Source organism: Myodes glareolus, chromosome 8 (genome assembly GCF_982192425.1).
Source record: "Myodes glareolus chromosome 8, mMyoGla1.1, whole genome shotgun sequence".
NCBI classification, from domain to species: Eukaryota; Metazoa; Chordata; class Mammalia; order Rodentia; family Cricetidae; genus Myodes; species Myodes glareolus.
Window position 1 is genome coordinate 10,223,991 of NC_142033.1, and position 18,530 is coordinate 10,242,520.

The window sequence follows — 18,530 nt, forward strand, 5'->3', positions numbered from 1 at the left end:
TGGCATGGTGTCCTTGCTACCACTGTCCCCTGGTATTCTTTTTCTGACAGTGGAGTAGGAGGGGAGGAGAGAGCACAGGGCTCCTAGAAGTTAACAGTTGTTTCTTATTCAACAAGTGAGGAGTTTTTTGACTACTCATCTATACAAACATTATTCTGAACACTATGAGGAAAGATATGGATGGGATGTTCATCTAGATTCTGGAGCCAAACAAAACAACCCACGCTGAACCACCCTGGCGCATTTAATCTGCCTTAGCAACAGCTGCTACATGGCACGTGGATGGGTGGTTTCTATGTGTCTACCTGGAGATGACAAAGGCTTTTGCCTCCTTCCATTTGTTTGGTAAGTACTTATTAACACACTATGCTGAATTATCAAAGACTGGGATGCTATCCAAGTCTCTTTTCAATCTGAGTTTAAAAAATTGTTTGGGAGACAAACCAACTTGTCTTGGCAGGTTGCTAAAACTGACTCTCTGATTCTGAAAGCCAGGGCACATACAGACTGCCAGGTTATTTGGCGAAATTTCTGTGCAATCAGATAGACATATGCTCATTGGTGGAATAAGCCCAAACCTTTGCTTGGTCTGGGGACCCATGGATATTCTGAAGACAGAGGTGATTTCTGAAGACAGAGGTGACAGTCACTCCTAGACTTTTACAATGAGAACCTGCCAGGAGAGAGGTGAGAGAGGTTTTGTGTTGGTATGACCAGAGATGAGGCACTAGAACTGAACATGGAGTTTCTAGACTGCTGCTGAATTACCTAGAGATTCCCAGCTCCTAGGGGTGTCCCCACACTGACGTTTGGCCAGAGAAGCTTGGCATCAGAGAAGGCTCTCCTGGCCAGCTCCCATAAACAAACTGGCCAGAGTCTGAACTACAAGTTGTCGATACTCCAAATCCAACTGTAGGCTGCATCTTTTGGAGAGCGTTAAAGTCTTGTTTCTACTCAACTCTTCATTTCTTCTACATTCTCTCTCTCTCTCTCTCTCTCTCTCTCTCTCTCTCTCTCTCTCTTTCTCTTTCTCTCTCTATCATCTACCTTATCTATCATCTATCTATAATTGAATGCTATTTTATCCTTATGAATTTATATATCACTGACATCATTTAAGGTCAGCCAGTTTTCTCTTTAGTAAATTCTGAGTGAAATTATCATTCATTTACCTTTGATTTCAGTATGTTTCTTGTCCTGTATGCAAAAATATCTATGTAAGAAAATATTTTTTAAAAGAAATTACTAGTCATTTCTAAAGAGAATTAGTAGCATGCTCCCTCTATTTTCAGTTAACCTCAAAAAGTCAGGCTTTGATTTGGACCATTGTGGGGCTCCACAAACTCCTAAGAAAAGTGTTTAGAAGCTTCCTCATAAATACTAGGAGAAAAGCATCCAGTAAAAAAAAAAAAGGATGTGAAGGGGGTATCTGGAGGCACCATGTCGGGCTGGAAAGGTGGCAAAAAGAAGCCCCTGAAACAGCCCAAGAAGAAGGCCAAGGAAATGGACAAGGAAGATACGGCTTTCAGGCAGAAACAAAAAGAGGAACAGAAGAAACTCGAGGAGCTAAAAGACAAGGCCGCGGGGAAGGGACCCCTGGCCATAGGTGGAATTAAGAAATATGGCAAAAAGTAAGTTGTTCCTCATATCTGAGATGATGGTGACCCTCTTCCATTCCTATTTAAACATCTGGATTCCCTGCCATAACATCTTTGTCATCTATAGCTAGAGCGAAGTGTTATCCTGGAGCCTGTTAAACATCTGGATTCCCTACTATAACATCATTGCCACCTATAGTTAGAATGAAGTGTTATCCTGGAGCCTGTTGTACATTGTAATAAACTTTTGTAAAACAATAATAAAATAAATAATACAAATGGCTCATTGTCTCTAGTGTTCAGCAGTTCCTTCCTCAGCTGTGAATTGAAAGTGAACCCAGTCTGGAATCCTGCCAGAGCCTGCGGTTTCGTCTTTGTTGTACTTTGAATTCTGTATCACTTTGAATTAAACCAACTCATTCAAAGGAAAAAAAAATGGATGTAAAAATGCAAATAAAATCAACAGCCACATTTCTCTGTTCCTTTGGTGTATCTCTTGGTAAAATCAGAAAGCCTGAACTGGGACAATTTTTCCCTTCACATAAAAATGTAACTAAAAGGTCTGGGTTCCTCCCTTAGGGAAAATGAGGGGATTCCAACAGGAACAAATTCTGAGGTTAACTGGAGCATGGAAGCTAAACAGCTCCGTCACCCAGATGAAACTCAGTCCAGGGTCAACTGGCGCATGGAAGCTGGACAGCTCCCTCATGAAGCTCAAACCTAGTCCAAGGTTAGCTGGAGCATGGAAGCTGGACAGCTCCCTCACCCAGATTAACTTTTGTCTGAGCCACTTGTTGTTGCTTCTGCTGTTGAATAGATCAGTGCCCTTCTTGAGTGCACACATACTTAATACATTCACTTGCAATTTGGCTTTCCTCTTCTAGTTTCCATTTTCGTCTTAGTTCATGTTTGCAAAAATTTCATTATCGTTTAGATATATAAATAATAGATATCTTTTTTTACCATCTCTAAATTCTCTTCTCTGTATCAGACAACAATTTCTCTTAAAATTTCAGAGAATGGCAGCTTTTATTGTTCAGTAACTAGCTATCAGTGTTGTGATATGGGAATCGTCTTAAGAATTGTATCCCTCTTTAAGCCTTACTGTACCTCTGGGATGAAGGGAGAATCACCTTGGTTTTAGTGTTATTAACTATTTCTAAACAAAAGTCACTCTTGAAGATGCATATAAGCTTAAAATGTGGGAAATGATTAATGGGCTTGGAACCTCCAAGGTGCCATGAGGTAGGAGGGAGAGCAAGTGCCAGCAAGCCAAAGCCCACTACAATCCTGACTCTGCCTCTTAGACATTCTCTTCACTGGCATATTTAAACATCCCTTCATACACTGCACTTACACCGCTTCAAACATGGTTTTCCTTCCCCTCTGAATAAAAATGAACAAGATTAAGTCCCATAATGTTTAGATTGAGAGTGAGAATTTGCCGCTTTTGAGACAGCTAGGAATTCCCTTCTCTCTCTTTCATTTGCTTCAAGATTCTGATGAGAAATGGATTCCACAGCAAACTCATTAACAATGGGAAGGGATTTCTTCACTCTCAGTTTTGTTAAAAAGGAAAGATTAAAAAGTAGTTTTTGATCAACAGTCAATGTTAGGACAGAAAAGTTGTATTTTGAAGTATCTTTACACAGTATGTGTCTAAGATTATATAGAGCTGTGATTATTTTAAAAATTACCAAGGGCCTGGGAAGACTAGCCTGGTTGCTAGGGCTAGACCATAACCAGTAATTATCAAGAAAGAAAACAGCCAAACTTTTCCTTGTCGTTGTTTTGTTTGCTTTCACTCCGTAACCTCGGCTGGTCTGTAACTCGCAGAATCCTGAGATAAAGGCTTGTACCATCGCCCCCAGCCTGCCTTTGCTTTCTAAACAAAGTGCGAAACATGATTTTATTGCAGTCTGTGAACTTAGGCTGAATTCAATAGAAACGTAAAATAAAGAAAGGCCCTGAGTTAGGAGACTACCCATCCACAGAAATTAAAGAGGTGTTCTTCAGTTCATCTTTAGAAATCTTTAAATGATATTTAATACAGTTAGAAATGCACTCAAGCATTAAAAACCTGTAAAAATAATAACAAATATATTTCTAGAAACACTCAAAGATAATTACAGAAGTTTAACTGCTAAAAGTTTCAAAACGGTTCCTTTTCCTGGGAAAGCTGCAGTTTTAAAATAGTGTACCAGTGTATTGGAAGCAACCCCTTGGAAGGCAATCCCTGAAGGCTTTCTCTAGAAGACCGACAGAAAAGCAAACTCACCTGCAGGAGACAGGGTACCCATGGCTGCCACAGTGGCCTAGTGTTGGAGGGGTGGACACTGGGTTCCTTGAGGCATCTCCACGTCCATGTGCTGATCATGTGCTTGCTCAGAGTTCCTCTTCTGGCCTTAATGTGTGTCATTTGCTACATGCAACACCATCTTCACGCTCCCAGTGTTTCTTTCTTCATTACTGTTTCTCATCAATCCCTCAACACTCTATTCAAACTGGATTAGCAGCTGGTATCACAACATTGCTGCTCTTCCCTCCTCTGTGCCTTTACCCTTCCCTCCTGTGTGCCTGTTACAGCTATGCGAAAGGTCAGCTGAGCTGGCTAAGAAGGAACTTTAAGAGCCCTCCGTCTTCACTGCAGTCAAACCCAGAACGATCATTTCTGAACTTCTGCAGCGTTGTTAACCCTTTGTTGCATTCTAGTCTTCAAAGCAATGGCCATGCACTTCGTTTCTTCTACCACAATTTAAATTCAGTGAGGAAGAGAGAACCCGTTGTGCGTTGATTCCCTCACTGGGTGCTTTCCTCCTTCTTCCTCTATGGCACATAAAACAGCTGCCCAAGCAAACCTGAGTAGTCTTCAAGATAAGTTGCGTTGTGATCTGGAGAATTGATTGGCGTGTGTGTGCATGTTCTGTTTACAAGTCCTTTGAAAGGGAAGTCAAGGAAGCAAAAGAGTCACAGAATTTTATCCTTAACGCCTTCGCCCATAGTAATGATGGTATTATACCTGGCGTAAAGGTGAGAGGACTCAGGTTAGATGGTCGTATGTCAAATCCACTGAAAGCACAGGAGATTAATATATGGGAGGTTTGCTGGAAACACTCTCCGGAAAGATGACAGAAAAAGAGGAATATTATGTCTTCACTCACCACAAGGCTCATGGCTGAGACCCTTATAACAAAAGGCACAGGAGAAAGCACATAGCAAGTTCTTAGGACCAAGGCTGCATACACACAGTGAGTGAAGACCCAGAAAACACCGCGCTGTGGTGGACGCTCATCCAAAAGTTTGATACGATAGGGGGTGTGATCTCATGGGACTAAGTGGAGGGCAGAGGGGAATGTAACGAGGCCTGTTTGTTTACTCTTTTGCTTGTGTCTGTGTGACATTTCTTCTTTCCTGTCTCATGAAAAGCCTTCGGAGAGACTTTTCCTGCCTTCGTGGTTTTTCTCAGCCTCTAGCTGCAGCCGACTGAGTGCTCTGTCTTTGGATTATTTTAGTCTGACCTGGGCAGGACCAACACCCCAGCAGAGACAGCTGGAAGCAGGACAGGCCGCTTTCACACAGGCTTCAGCCATTCCTCGGGGTGGTTTGGAGCTGGTGCACAGTATGTGAGCTTGCTCCATCTTGAGACAATAGACCCCAAAGTTTGTTTCCATCTTGAGTTTTAGGGGAAATGGCTATTAGCCTTGAGCCAGGTTTCTCTGTTTGCTTGAAGGTAATGACTATGGAGTGATTTAACGCTTCTTCATTACCTGCCAACATTCCAATAGCAGGAGTGAGTGGCCTCAGTCCTGAAGATGGAATGTGGTCCGGCATCACGGCAGCCACGCTGTGCCAACACACCATGGTGCTGGCTGGTGAACGCAAATACTCCGCCAGAGAGAAGGAACACATGCGGAATGATGATATATCCCCAAACACTTCCTATTTCAGTGTAAATATATGGATGTTTGTTCACTGGCCAATCTTTTAATTATAGGTACAAGGCCATTGTTGTAGTGTGGTCCTAAATTTGGCTATTTGTGTCCTATACAAATGCTGTAAGTGGACCATTATATGAAATGGGCTATTAATCCAGAGATGCTTATGAAACACGTGTGTCTCTTCTGCACATCATGTGAAAGAAATACTTTCAAGTAATTTGCCTTTGTTATCTTATAGTTCTTAAATCTGCTTTTACGTTTTGTCACATTACAGATGCACACATTCTAGGGCACTAAATTGGTCTGCAAACTTTATAACCTAAAACAGCATGGTCCTTCCTCCGCTTTCCACTGGTGCCTGTCTGCCTGGACACCTTCTCTAGGCTCTCCCTCTGAGTCTCTGCTGGGTTCGCCCCTGTATAGCCATCTCCGTATTCACGTTCCGTCTGTGTTCACTTCTCTGTTTTAGAGTTTCTCCCGGTACCTGCTATGGAAGTTGGTGGTTTAGGTTTCCTATGTCTTCTGGTTGTTTCTCCCTTGTGCCATTCTCAACACCCATTTCTCCTGCCATCTTCCAAACACGGTTCGAACACTGCAGCTGGTTACTGAGCCCAGCTTCCTGGCCTTGACAGTGAACTCACAGTTCATCATTCCACTTACTTGCCTGTGGATCTTTTAGGGGTTTTAGTTCTGTTTGCTTTTTTTTTAGTTATAAGGATCTCTTTCTGCCCCAGCTTCTTTGACTGAGAGGGGACAGCTGTCTCTGTCACAGAGTCATCCTAGCTGTGTTGGTGGTAATTTAATGTTCATTTACTTTGATTTTTGCATATCATCTCCTAGTTCACCTCTCGAGCCTTCTACAGAACTCCAAGCAGTCATTCAATCTGTTTGGCTTCTTATGAAGTGATCAGTGGACATGGTGGAAATATGAAGAACCAATACTCCAGATTGTGTTTTATGAACAGCAAAATCATTTTGCTAAGAACGCAGTGCAGTACAGACTCTGCATAAGAATCTACCAAACCGGGTAACCTTGGGCTGCCATGTGGAGTCATTGTTTTCTAATCTCAGGTGGAAGAACTGATTGGCTAATCCCTAGGGTCTCTTCCAGCAATACAATTCCGCCATGGAGTCAAAGATACACAGACAATGCCTAAGGAAGACAAGACAAGACTGTGACAAATTAACTGCTTCCACCACTGCCACCACCTCCAGAGGGTCTCAGAGTCACATGAGTCTGGTGCGATTATGGTGCCATCTTTCAATGGGGTGAGGGAGAATTTGGCAAATATTTCCCTGCCTGCAGTGTTCCCTTCCGGACTCCTGGTTGTAATTTAGGGAACTACCACTAAGCGTCGCTATAGGTCGCATATGTAAGAGGTCAGGAGCCCTCTCTCAGACCTGTTACACCTGACCCGTCGGTCAGGTCAGAACTCCTGGCTAAATTTCTGTTAGGTATAGAAGTACAGACTCTCCGTACTGAATTCTAACACAGGATGAGGTGGAAATTAAGGGTGGTTCTTAAAAGAAGGAGTTGAAGCCTCAAACACCCTCCTTTTTCTTGGATACCCCCTCCTGCCTTTTGCTCTGATACCCTCTCTTCCGATGCCTTTCTCCTCAAGCACTATTAATTGTTACTGGTAGGAACTGGATAAAGCAGAATTAAAGGCAACCCCAAAGGAACTAATGCTCCTTCTGGCTCACATCTTCCTGACTTCTCCTCTCTCAAGAAAACAAGTTAAGTTTCCAGAAGAAATATAGTTTGTACCTAAAATTCTAGACACTTACTGTATTTTCCCAATTTAATAAAAATATAGAAGCATTTTCATATTTTAGTATTTCTTTTATGCTGTCATAGTAATACACAATTGGCTATGAACGGTGGTGTCTTTGATAGAGTATGGTCTCTGTATCAGATATGGTATATCCATTCTAATTTATTAGAGGTGCAATTTATGGGAACTGTTCTGAATATTATTTGACAGATGAACTTCCTTCTGAAATCCAGTTTTCTTAACAAACTCCAGGCCATGCAGTGGTGTTGCACACCCCTAATCTCAGTACTTGGGAGACAGAAGCAAGCAGATCTCTGAGTTCGAGGACAGCCTGGTTTACAGAGTGAGTATTAGGACAGCCAGGGCTACACAGTGAAACCCTATCTCAAAAAACAGAGGAGAGAGAGAGAGGGAGAAAGAGGGATAGAGAGAGAGAGAGAGAGAGAGAGAGAGAGAGAGAGAGAGAGAGAGCCTCTGAAGAGTGATCAGCATCTGTCCAGAGTCTGCTGAGTGCCTACACTGTATGTGTTGCATCTACTACTGTATTGAAGACTTCAGACCCTGGCAGGTAAGCTTGTTGGTTTCCATTGTCCAGTTGCAGAGAAGGAGGGCCAGAGGTTCAGTGGCTTGTGTGCAGTCATTGTGGTAATAGAATTCTGTTTCTAAGCAGAATATTTTTGTGCTTCAGATTAACTCTGTCTTTTTAGTTGATTTGCATGCGTATGTTGGGGCTCCTTGTGTCTCACATATAAGATTTTTCTAATGTATAACTCATCCCTCTTTGAATAACGTTGAGCAGATTCGTGTTGAATTCTTTGATTAAACAACATGATGACAATTGTTCTAAATTTCAGCTTTGATCTTTGTGATAAAAAGGCTAAGGTGGTTATAAAAGTCTCCAAGAGGTGTATTTACCCTGGAGAATAAATAGTATGTTGCAGGAGATAGCATGGGTACATTGTGTTTCAATGTACCATGCTGGGAGACAGTTCTCCAGATGTCCTGAACTTAAAGAGAAAATAAAAATAAATAAGATAAAACAAAGTCAAACATACCACCTCTCACACATGCATGTCTCACTGAGAATGCCAGACAATGAAGTTCAGTAGGTTCCAGTCACAGTTAACATGTGTCGTGAGGATGCAAGCCACAGGCAGAAGGAAAGGTTGTCATCCATGTTCATTTCCCTAGGCACAAGGCTGAGAAACAGGGGTAGGGTCTTCCCTGCATCCCATTTGCTTGACAATCCCCATGTATATGGCTTACTGGTAGATTCTGGAAATTCAAACTTGAGAGATGGGTAATAAGGTTTTCTGATTATTATTGTTTTCATAAAGGACTGGGGTAGCTAAATTTCAATCCCTAGATGATGAGGGAGGTCCTTCTGTTGCCTTTATTGGTTAATGAATAAAGAAACTGCTTCGAGCCTATAGCAGAGCAGGGCATGACAGAGCTAGGTGTGGAAAACTAAACTGAATGCTGGGAGAAGGGAGGCAGAGTCAGGGAGAAGCCATGGAGCCACACATACTGAAACTTTGCCAGTAGGCTGTGACCTCATGGTGATATACAGATTAATCAATGGAGATGGGTTAAATTAAGATGTAACAGTTAGCCAGAAATATTGGCTATTGGCCAAACAGTATTGCAAATAATATAGTTTCTGTGTGATTATTTCTGGAGTCTGGATGGCTGGGGAACAAACAAGTGGTCTCCAACACCTAGCCACTCTACCAAATTGCTGAAAAGCATCCCTCGAACTGCCCGCCTAAGGTGAGGAATTTTCTGTGTTGTTCTACACTGATTACATCCATTTCCAGTTGTTCTTTGAAGCTCCATTCATATGTGAATCTGAAAGCAAAAGTGTAGCAACCTGTTAGGGGGTCTCCTCTAGTCATCTGTCTGGGAATTTCTAGCAGAATACCCAGCCTCTAACGGCAGGTTGGGATCTTCTGCTCTCTTTTGATGCTTCCTTAAATATAGGCTATAGGATTATAACATGTGGAAGAAATAATAGCTGAAATTTTAAGGTCACCGAGACATGGGCTAGTTCCTTGACTTCAGGATGATCCTATTTGCTGGTGTGACTTTTAGATGATGCATTTTATGCTTCCCAAGGTGCAGTAACTCCTGTGTGTTATCTGGTTTTAAAAGAAATGCTGGGTGAAGACTGTTTGTAGCGACTCAGACCCATCCATCCATGTTCATGGTGATTGCTCCAGAAGGAAGGCCAACTCTTCCTTCCATCTCAAATTCTTTAACCTTCCAGTTTGAAACCAGGGCAATCTGTAGGGGGATATTTCAAAAGCATCTTTGAATCTTTATGGGATGTGATTTCCCAGCTGCATTTCCTTCATGCATGTAAGCACAAACCCCTTCAGTCCTTCAGCATATACTTCCTGAATACTAGGTACATGAATGTTGCATGTACATGTACACGTCATACTGCCAGTGAGGTGGAATCTCTGCCTTCGAGGAAGTAATCCAGCGGTGGCACAGAGGGTGGATAGCTAAAGCATGCTGTGAGAAGCACTCCGGTAGGGATAACTGTGGTGTGAGGTGGGAACAGACAAAAGGGTTTGAGTCTCAACTTAGCGGACCGGGGAGGTTTTCCTTCCAGAAGTGCTGTCCTAGGCTAGCTTGTGTGGGTACACTCTGGTCTGGCTCTTCTCCCACCCCAGTGTCTGCTTTTTCTCAATTCCCTTAGCTAGCTCTTCCCGCTTTTATCAACGCTTGCCAGGGGTTGTTGCATCCTGTAATTTCTTATAATTATATCCTTCCCTAGGTATTCTCAATCATAACCATGGCGTCAACTGTCATGGAAGTGGTGCTGACATATCTCCAGCCAGCCTTTGACTATTAGTGACTCATTATTTTGTCAAACAGCAGCGACAAGTTACCATGTACGAGGCCATGTCTGCATCACCCTCACCACACTCAGTGACTTCCAGCCTCGCTAGCAAGATCTTCAGGATCGTTCTGAATCATGAAATATGATAAATATATGACAAGGGTGGGCTTTAGGACTAGGACCAGGGAGGGGGAAACTGCTAACACATGGGGAAGGTCAAAAAACTTTGTAGGAAGAAGACAGAACTGGCCAGGAGGGAAAGAAGAGGTTTCTAGGCAGAGAGAACCTGGTGGTAAACACTCAAGACCTTGCAAGGAGCCATGGTCTGTCCATGGCTGTTTACAGGGATATGTGGGAAATGCCGGAGAAAAGAAGGGACAGTCAGTGTGTCAATGGAAGGAAACAGTGCGTTTTTATTGGGGGCATCACATGCATGACACCACGGAGCCAGCCAACACTCTTTAAATTGGCAAAGGGCAAAATCAAGGTGGGAATCCACGTGTCAGTGTTCACCATGAAAATATGACAGAAAACTAAGTGAGGGGTGAGAGGATTTGAACTAAGAGAGTGGTAATAAGAAAAGCGTCTTCATGATTATGAGCATTTTTTTTCCTGTAATTGGATCCATAGTTTGTGATGGGTGAGGAGAGAAGAGTCAGAGAAGATAAGATACTATGGTTGAAAGTGCGAATAGGTGAATTCACTGTTAACCAAGATACAGGTGAAAGAAGGGAGAGGGAAATAAGATGTGCTTGGTTCTGGACAAGTCTCAGATGCCCATGGAGCATTCTGGTGAGCATGTTTAACTGTCAGCTGGGAGCAATGACTCTGAAGCTTGGAAAGGGTTGGCCAAACACACTGAAAATGGTTCTTCTGTGGCTGGTGGTGGAAGCCATGCGGATTGAGCTCCTGTTCAATAAAGCTTTCAGCAGCGTTTCTACTGCTGCAAGAGTCTTTAAAAGAAGCCAGCAGATCTTCGAAGACTGACTAAGCCTGCTGAGTCGTTTAGAGTAGGAACCACACTGCGCTTTAGTGTGGCTTCTGCAGGCCTCGAAGGGAGAGGCCACATAGTCTAAGAAAGGTGAACGGGTATGGAGTAGGATGTCACAGAGTGCAGATGAGATGTAGAATTGGCATGAAGAACAACAGGATTGCAAAGGATTGGAGGCATTGTGGAAGAGAAGAAGCCAAGGACAGGACTTAGTAGAACTTCTCCAAAGAATGCAGGAGACTGCCTGGATTCACCTGCCAGCTGTTGAAGGTGCTTGAATTAGTCAGGGCTCTTCAGAGCAGCAGTTCTCCAGCTGGGGGTCATGACCATCAGAACACTATTTCTGATGGTCTTAGGGGTGAATACAGTATCCCTAAGGTGCTGAAGTATGAAGTATGAAGGTATGAAGTAGCAATGAAAATAAATATATGGTTGAGGGTTCCTAAGACCACTTCATAATTGTAACCCTGCTTCTGTTATTGGTCATAATGTAAATGTCTGATATGTCTGATGGTCTAGGTGACCCCTGTGAAGGGGTTGGAGCCCACACGTTGAAAACCTCTGCCATATAGGCTTCTGTGAACCGCTGTCGTACAGGATTCCAGCGGTTAGATCTGGATTAAAGATCCTGGTTAAAAGCAAGTCTTCCTACCTCAAAGATTTAGATTAGAAGTGATTCTTTCTACTTCAAATTAAGCAAAAACCCACACAGGTGTGCTTTTCATGTTTGAATTTTAGTTTCAGATGGAGTCAAAGTGACGACCAAGTATAGCCATCATAGCACCCAGTCACGGAGTTCATCTCTTAGTGCACAGCAGAATCCAATCTGGTCCTCCAATGTACTTATTTGGTGCTTGGTTGAATAAATGGGTCTGCAGTAGTTAGAAAAGAATACAAAACGGGGAAAAGGGAGAAAACATCATTGTCACCTTCATCATCCTCTTCATCATCACCATCACCATCACCATCACCATCATCATCATCATCATCATCATCATCAGCAGCAGCAGCAGCAGCAGCAGCAGCAGCAGCAACAACAACAGCAGGGTTTCCCCAAGCCCCAGAGAACCGCTCCTCACTGCCGTTGCCTTTCTCCTGAAGATCTTGCACAGTTGGAACAAAACGGAAACTTGGAGGAACAGAAGATGCAGCGGTGGACAGCCGGGGACCTGTCAGAGCATGAATTCTGAAATGTGCTCATGGCAAGGCCGACCTTTTTATTTATATTTCTGGTGTTCAGTAAAATTATGTAGCCATCGATTTCCTGTCAAGCCATCACCGAGAGAGCCTGAGATAACGGTGTGTTACCATTCATTTGCTAACTGTAGTGCTAGGCTTTTAAATGGGAGCCCGTCCTGTTGCTGTGTGTCCATTTAACGGTTTGTAATAGCCAGCAATTATGCGAATGTCTTTCTGCCTCGACCTTCTCTTCCGCTCGTCCTCATCTGCCCAATTTAGACGGTATCGTGTGACTCTAATTGCAAAGGAGCAGTTGCTGCTCCCCCGAGTGAATGGGCTTATTTCAGCGTGTAGTGGGGTACAGAATTACCACGAAAAGAAAAGAAAGACTCTAGGTTTTAGAACTTGTGATGATGTGTCCCTGCCTCCTACACATGCTCCAGTACAAAGAGTCTTTCCAGGCTCAGCACCGTCAGCCTCCTTGCTCAGGGCTCTCTCAGTGGCTTCATCCCCATCCCCCCTGAGCATCTTTTCATCACGTGCATGGCTCTGGGCTGGAGACAACAGTACTCGGACCCCCACTTTCCAGCTTTAAGTGCTACAGCATCTTGTATTTAGTTGCTTTATCTGACTTTTAGATTTTTTTTTAGGTTGAAAGTTATTTTTCTGTATTTTATCTCTCATTGTAAAAAAGATTATGCTTTTATATAGGAAGAAGTGTAGAAACCCATTGAATGTATTTTTTTTTCTGTTTCAGACTTTTGAGCACTGTGGGTGTATGTATGTGTGTGTGAGAGTGTGGTGTGAGTGTTAGATTGTATGAGTCTGTGTGTGATATGATTGTGTGGGTGTGTATGAGCGTGATTGTGTGGATGTGTATGAGTGTGAGTGTATGTGAGTTTATGTGTGTGTGAGTGTGAGAGTGTGTGAGTATGTGTGAATCTGTGTGTATGAGTGTATGTATGCATGTATGTGTGAGAGTGTATGAGAGTGTGTATGTATATGTTAGTGTGCGAGTGTGTGAGATTGTATGGGTGTGTATAAATGTGTGAGTGTATGAGTCTGCATGTGTAATTATGTGGATTTGTATGAGCGTGTGAGTGTGTGTGTGTGTGTGTGTGTGTGTGTGTGTGGTATGAGTGTGTAAATGTATGTGTTGGGAATGATCACCAAAGTCATTTTCTTTTTGTCTCAGGTATGTATAGTGTCAGCCCTTCTCCATGCACTTTAACCAGGAGCATGAACGTTGCCAGTACATAATAATACAAAGATTATTTGAGGAAGAGAGAGCCGGTGCCTCCTCCCTGATCTTACCGCTTGCTCTTCTGTCTCTCGGGTCTCAACTAAACCGTAGCTTTAGCTCCACAGCCTCCATTATGAACTCTGGTACATAGATCTAGCCCTGTAAATTGGCGCCTGTGTCTGCTGTGGAACATGTTCCTAGAGACGGATAAGATGTCTAGGATTCTCAGAAATCACCGCAGTAGCTGTTGTTACCAAAAATACATTGTGTGAAGTCCTAGAAAACCCTCAGGATGATATTGTTGTGATTTTACAGCCAGGGAGTTCATGCTCAGAGAACTGAAGTTTGAGCCTCTGTCCTCATGGTCAGGGGTAGGGCTGGGATGTGAGTCCACTACCCTTCCATTGAGCTCCTCTGTTCCTGGGACACCATCCTTTGGGGCTACCCATGCCTTCATGCAAACATCTTTTAAAGGAAGGCTAGGAAGTGGAAGCTGCTTCTGGATGGGCATTCAGGAGCCCTGGCTAGTCTCTCTGCTCCTTTGAAAGCTGATGGTGATGATGCGCAAGAGGAAAAATGGAGAAAGGGCAGAGAGGAGATTGGCAGACTAAGGACAGAGATCCTCTGTCCATTTGAGACTTCAGCATGAGGAGTCAGAGACAGAACTTCTCTGTGGGAAATGGCGCAGTCTTAGGGGTAGAACCGCAGTGTTTAAGTTGGGGGAAAGATACGTTTTAGGGACTTGTGACTTGGGTGATTGGAAAGGATCCACACTGTTTTCCAGGGGGTATTGCCTTAGTTCTTGGGAGGTTTGCAATCCCATGCAGTGTTGGCAGCTGATAGTTTCTCCTGTGAACTGCTTCCTTTATTCTTTGTTCTTCTTCTTTTCTTTCTTTCTTCTTTTTTGGCTTTATCTTGTGCCAGACCTGAACGTCTGTAGCTGTCATCTGTGGTCCAGCTCCTCTGCAGCACAGTGGCAGAGTTCCAACTTCTTACGGCGATGAGTGTGAGGGTGTGTCTGCATGCAGGGGAATATTTATGGCTTTGTCAGCTGTTGGCACTACAGGAAAGGGCTGAAGATGGCCAGGGGAGTGTTAGCGGCTGCTGACTGCTCTTTAGAATGAGTTAGGGAGCCGCGGTGCAGTCTCTTAGGCTTGTGCTAATGCATAGCCTTCCCTAGAAATAAAACTTCCTGATTCAGCAATAGTCTGGGGTCAAAGGTAACCTTAGATGACAAGTCTTTACTGTTTACTTCAGAATGCCCTCTGGCCACTCACAGCGCTGTGCTTTCCACTGGAGGTGTAGATCGCAAAGGGCTCATGCATTTCTTTCCACCTCGCTCTGATTCTGTAACTTAGCGGATCATCACTCTGGCCTTCGTGAGCACACTTAATGTCTGTTCGTGTGAGACACAGTTAATAGGGTCAGGACATATACTGTTACTATAGTATATTTGAAGGTATATGACCGTCCATTCGTTAGCCCTTCAGGTTGTCGGGAAGATGATTGTTATGCTCCTTGGAGATAGGAACACCTTTATTTCAGCAGGTTACAGAATCACTGATGGAACCTGGCCTGCTTGATTCCCAGATCTAAATCCAAGGTGGAAAAACATATTTCTCATGCCTATTTTTGCATGGACTATGGGGCAAGTGTGATTTTGACATTTTTAAATAATTTGAGAAACGAAAGAAAAAGGAATATTCTTTCATTCCATATGAAAACTGTATTAGAATCTAACCAGGCTTTCTCATTTGCATATCGCATGCAAGCCCTTTCAAGCTGTAGTGGCATAGCTAAGCAGCTGCGACAGTAACCCCATGGGCCTCAAAGCCTGGAACATTTACTCTCTTGTCCTTCACACTGGAAAATCACCAACCACTAGAACAAGACGTCCGTGGTTCACAGTCCCTGTGTTACATTGATGGCTGCTGTGAAATGTGCTCCAAGCTGGGGGGACTTAGCAGAAATTCCATAGTTCTAGAGTTTAGAAGTCTAAAATCAAAGTGTTGTCTTCCCATCTGAAGCCCCAGGGACACATCTTCCTAGCCTGTGCTTCTGATCATGGCCATGGTGTTCCTTCGTGGCTGTGCCATGCTTGTTTCTCACCCCAATCTTTCCTCTCTCTGCCTGTGGGCAATTTACCCATCTTTATGAGGTCACCAGTCATACTGGATTAGAACCTACTTTCATAGCTTCATCTTAATGAGTCCTTTATTTTTCTTTCATGTGCATTGGTATTTTGCCTGTGTATATGTCTGTATGAGGGTGTCTGACGCCTGAAGTTACAAGCAGTTGTGAGCTGCCATATGGGGGCTAGAATTTGAACCCAGATCCTCTGAAAGAATAGCAAGTACTCTTAGCCATTGAGCCATTTCTCCAGTGAGTAGCCTTATCTTAAATGTGCTACTGGAAAAGGCTGCTTTTAAATGTAGTTCCATGGGCCAGAATGTCAGCATCTCTTTTTGGGGGAGGTGGAATTTGACTCTGTCCCATATAGAGTATTTCCCTCCAGTTACCATTACTTTTCCTTCTTCCCCCTCCTACCTCTCTTGATGCCCGCTTCTCCCCCTTTGACGTCTGTTTCTTCCCTTATTCACTGTATACTTAACATTTATGAAGTCGCTCCTTGCTTTCAACCATATGATCATCATTGTATTCAACTGTAGAATAGAGACAATTATTAAGAATTTGCTCCTGTGGTCCGCAAGCTTACAATCCAGTACAGAAGATAAGTCACTTGTAAATTCTGCCGAAGAAATTTGTCTAAGTACAGTGGGGCATTATAGTATTTAAATTCCCAGGTGTTGGGTAATAATCCTTTAAAATCATTGATATGGTTAACCAAAAGGTATAGATGGGAATATACATGCTATTTGAGAATAGATTTTCCACACTATTCGTAATAGATAACCTCTGCTTATCCTTTTGCCCCATTCCTTCAATCCCTTCTCCATTTAGCAGCCTCTGAGCTGGGAAGGACCATGGCTGGTGTCACTGAATAGGGGATCTGAACTCTGGCCCCCAGGCTTAGGCAGCCAGCCCTTTCGCCACTGAGCCATCTCCCCAGCCCCGCTTGTGATTTGTTTCAAATGGATTTCATATTCTGCTCCAGGGGCCTCAGAGTGCAGGCCTCATCGCAGAATCTACCCTGGAAGTACACACGCAGGCTCTGTTCTGGCTGTGGATCACACGTTCCACAAGGAATTTTCAGGAGATTTTAGGGTCAGCCTCCTCTGAGGCACAGCTGCTAAAGATTTTCCGTTTTCCTTCCCATTTGTGGGTGGTGTTGTTCTGTTGGTAGTTTCTTCTGTAGTGCAGAAAGTTAAATTCCACGTCACCCCATCTGTTGATTTTGGGGACCAGTTTTTGTACCCTTGGAAGTCTATTTAAAGTTCTTTCTTACCCAGTATTTTGGAAAGTACACTTTTCTCTAGCATCTTCATCTTTTGGGGTTTTAACTTAAGGCCCTTGATCGACTTCACTTTGATTTTTGTGTCAGATGAATGATCTGGATCTGATTTCATCTTCTGAGGTAGAGCTTATGTTTTACTAGCACCATCTATTCAGTCAGTTACCTTTTTTTTGCCATCGTCAAAACTTAGGTAGCCATAGCTTTGTTGGCTATTTCTTGGGCCTCTGTTCTGTTCCTTTGGTTTGTCTGTTTTTGTGCCAATGTCAGGCTGCCTTTGTCAGTACCGTTGTGTAGTGTAGCAGCAGGTATTGGGGCAACTCTACATGGGCTCTTCTTAAGGTTGTCTTTGTTTGTTATCTGAGCTCTTGTGATTTCCTAGGCATTCGGACATTGCTCTCTCTAGACAAGTGAGGTTTAAATGGAATTTTGATGAGTATTGCATTGAATCATTAGATTAAATTTGGAAGGTAGCCATTTACATGCTACTGATTCCTCCAGTCAGGAACATGGATTTCTTCTATCATCTAGTGTCTTTGATTTTTGTTTTCAATGCCTTAAAGACACAAGACTCTCTTTTCTTGGTTAGGCATCTTCCTAGGTAATTTTTGGAGTTATTGTGAATGAGCTATTTTCCAAAGTTTCTTTCTGTGAGAGTTCATTGTTGGTATATAGAAAGGCTACAGTTTAAGGTTGATTTTGTATTCTACAGCTGTACTGTAAGTGGTATATCTAAACGTTTTCTAGTAAATTCTATAGTGTCTTTTAAGTGTAGAATCACATTGTCTGCAAATAAGAATAGCTTGACTTCATCCTTCCCTATTTTTAGCCTTTTTGTACCTTTCTCTTGATTAGTTTTTAATTTAATTTAATTAATTGCTTATCCAAGGCTCTGAGAAATATCTTCAAGAAAGATTGGTAGACATCCTTGTCTCATTTCTGATTTTGGAGGAAATGTTTTCCGTTTGTTTCCATTTAATGCTGGCTGGAGGTTTATGGGTCAATATCTAGAATTTACAAAGAAATGCAAAAATTAAACATCAAGGGATCAAAACTTCTCACCAATAAATAGGTCAATAAAATGCAGAGGTACTTTTCAAAGAAAGAAACATAGATGGCCAGTAGCTATTTTAATACATGTTCAAAATCCTAGTTTCAAGGTTATGCAGAACAGAACTACTCCTCACTCCAGCCAGAATGGCTGTCATCAAGAAATCTGACAAAAAGTTGGGAAGGTTGTGGGTAATAAGGAATTATTATTACCTGCTGCTGAGGATGCAAATTGATATAGCCATTACGGAAATCAGCCATCCTCAGATCACAGGTTCTTTTTGTTGTTGTTGTTGTTCTCTTATTTCTTTTTTTTTTTATTGATTTTTATTGAGTTCTACATTTTTCTCTACATCCCCTCCCTGCCTCTCTCCTGCCCCCTTCAACTCTCCCCCAAGGCCCCCATTCTCCCAATTTACTCAGGAGATCTTGTCTTTTTCTATTTCCCATGTAGATTATATCTATGTAAGTCTCTCTTAGTGTCCTCATTATTGTC

The 18,530-nt window shown here is 42.8% G+C and overlaps 1 protein-coding gene and 1 pseudogene across 2 annotated transcripts in view; both read left to right on the forward strand.

Moving 5' to 3' along the window:
- Positions 1-18,530, forward strand: part of Rasgef1b (RasGEF domain family member 1B) — a 509,760-nt gene that overhangs the window by 146,473 nt on the left and 344,757 nt on the right. The window lies entirely within an intron of this gene.
- On the forward strand, positions 1,441-1,711 carry LOC125395214 (translation machinery-associated protein 7 pseudogene; annotated as a pseudogene).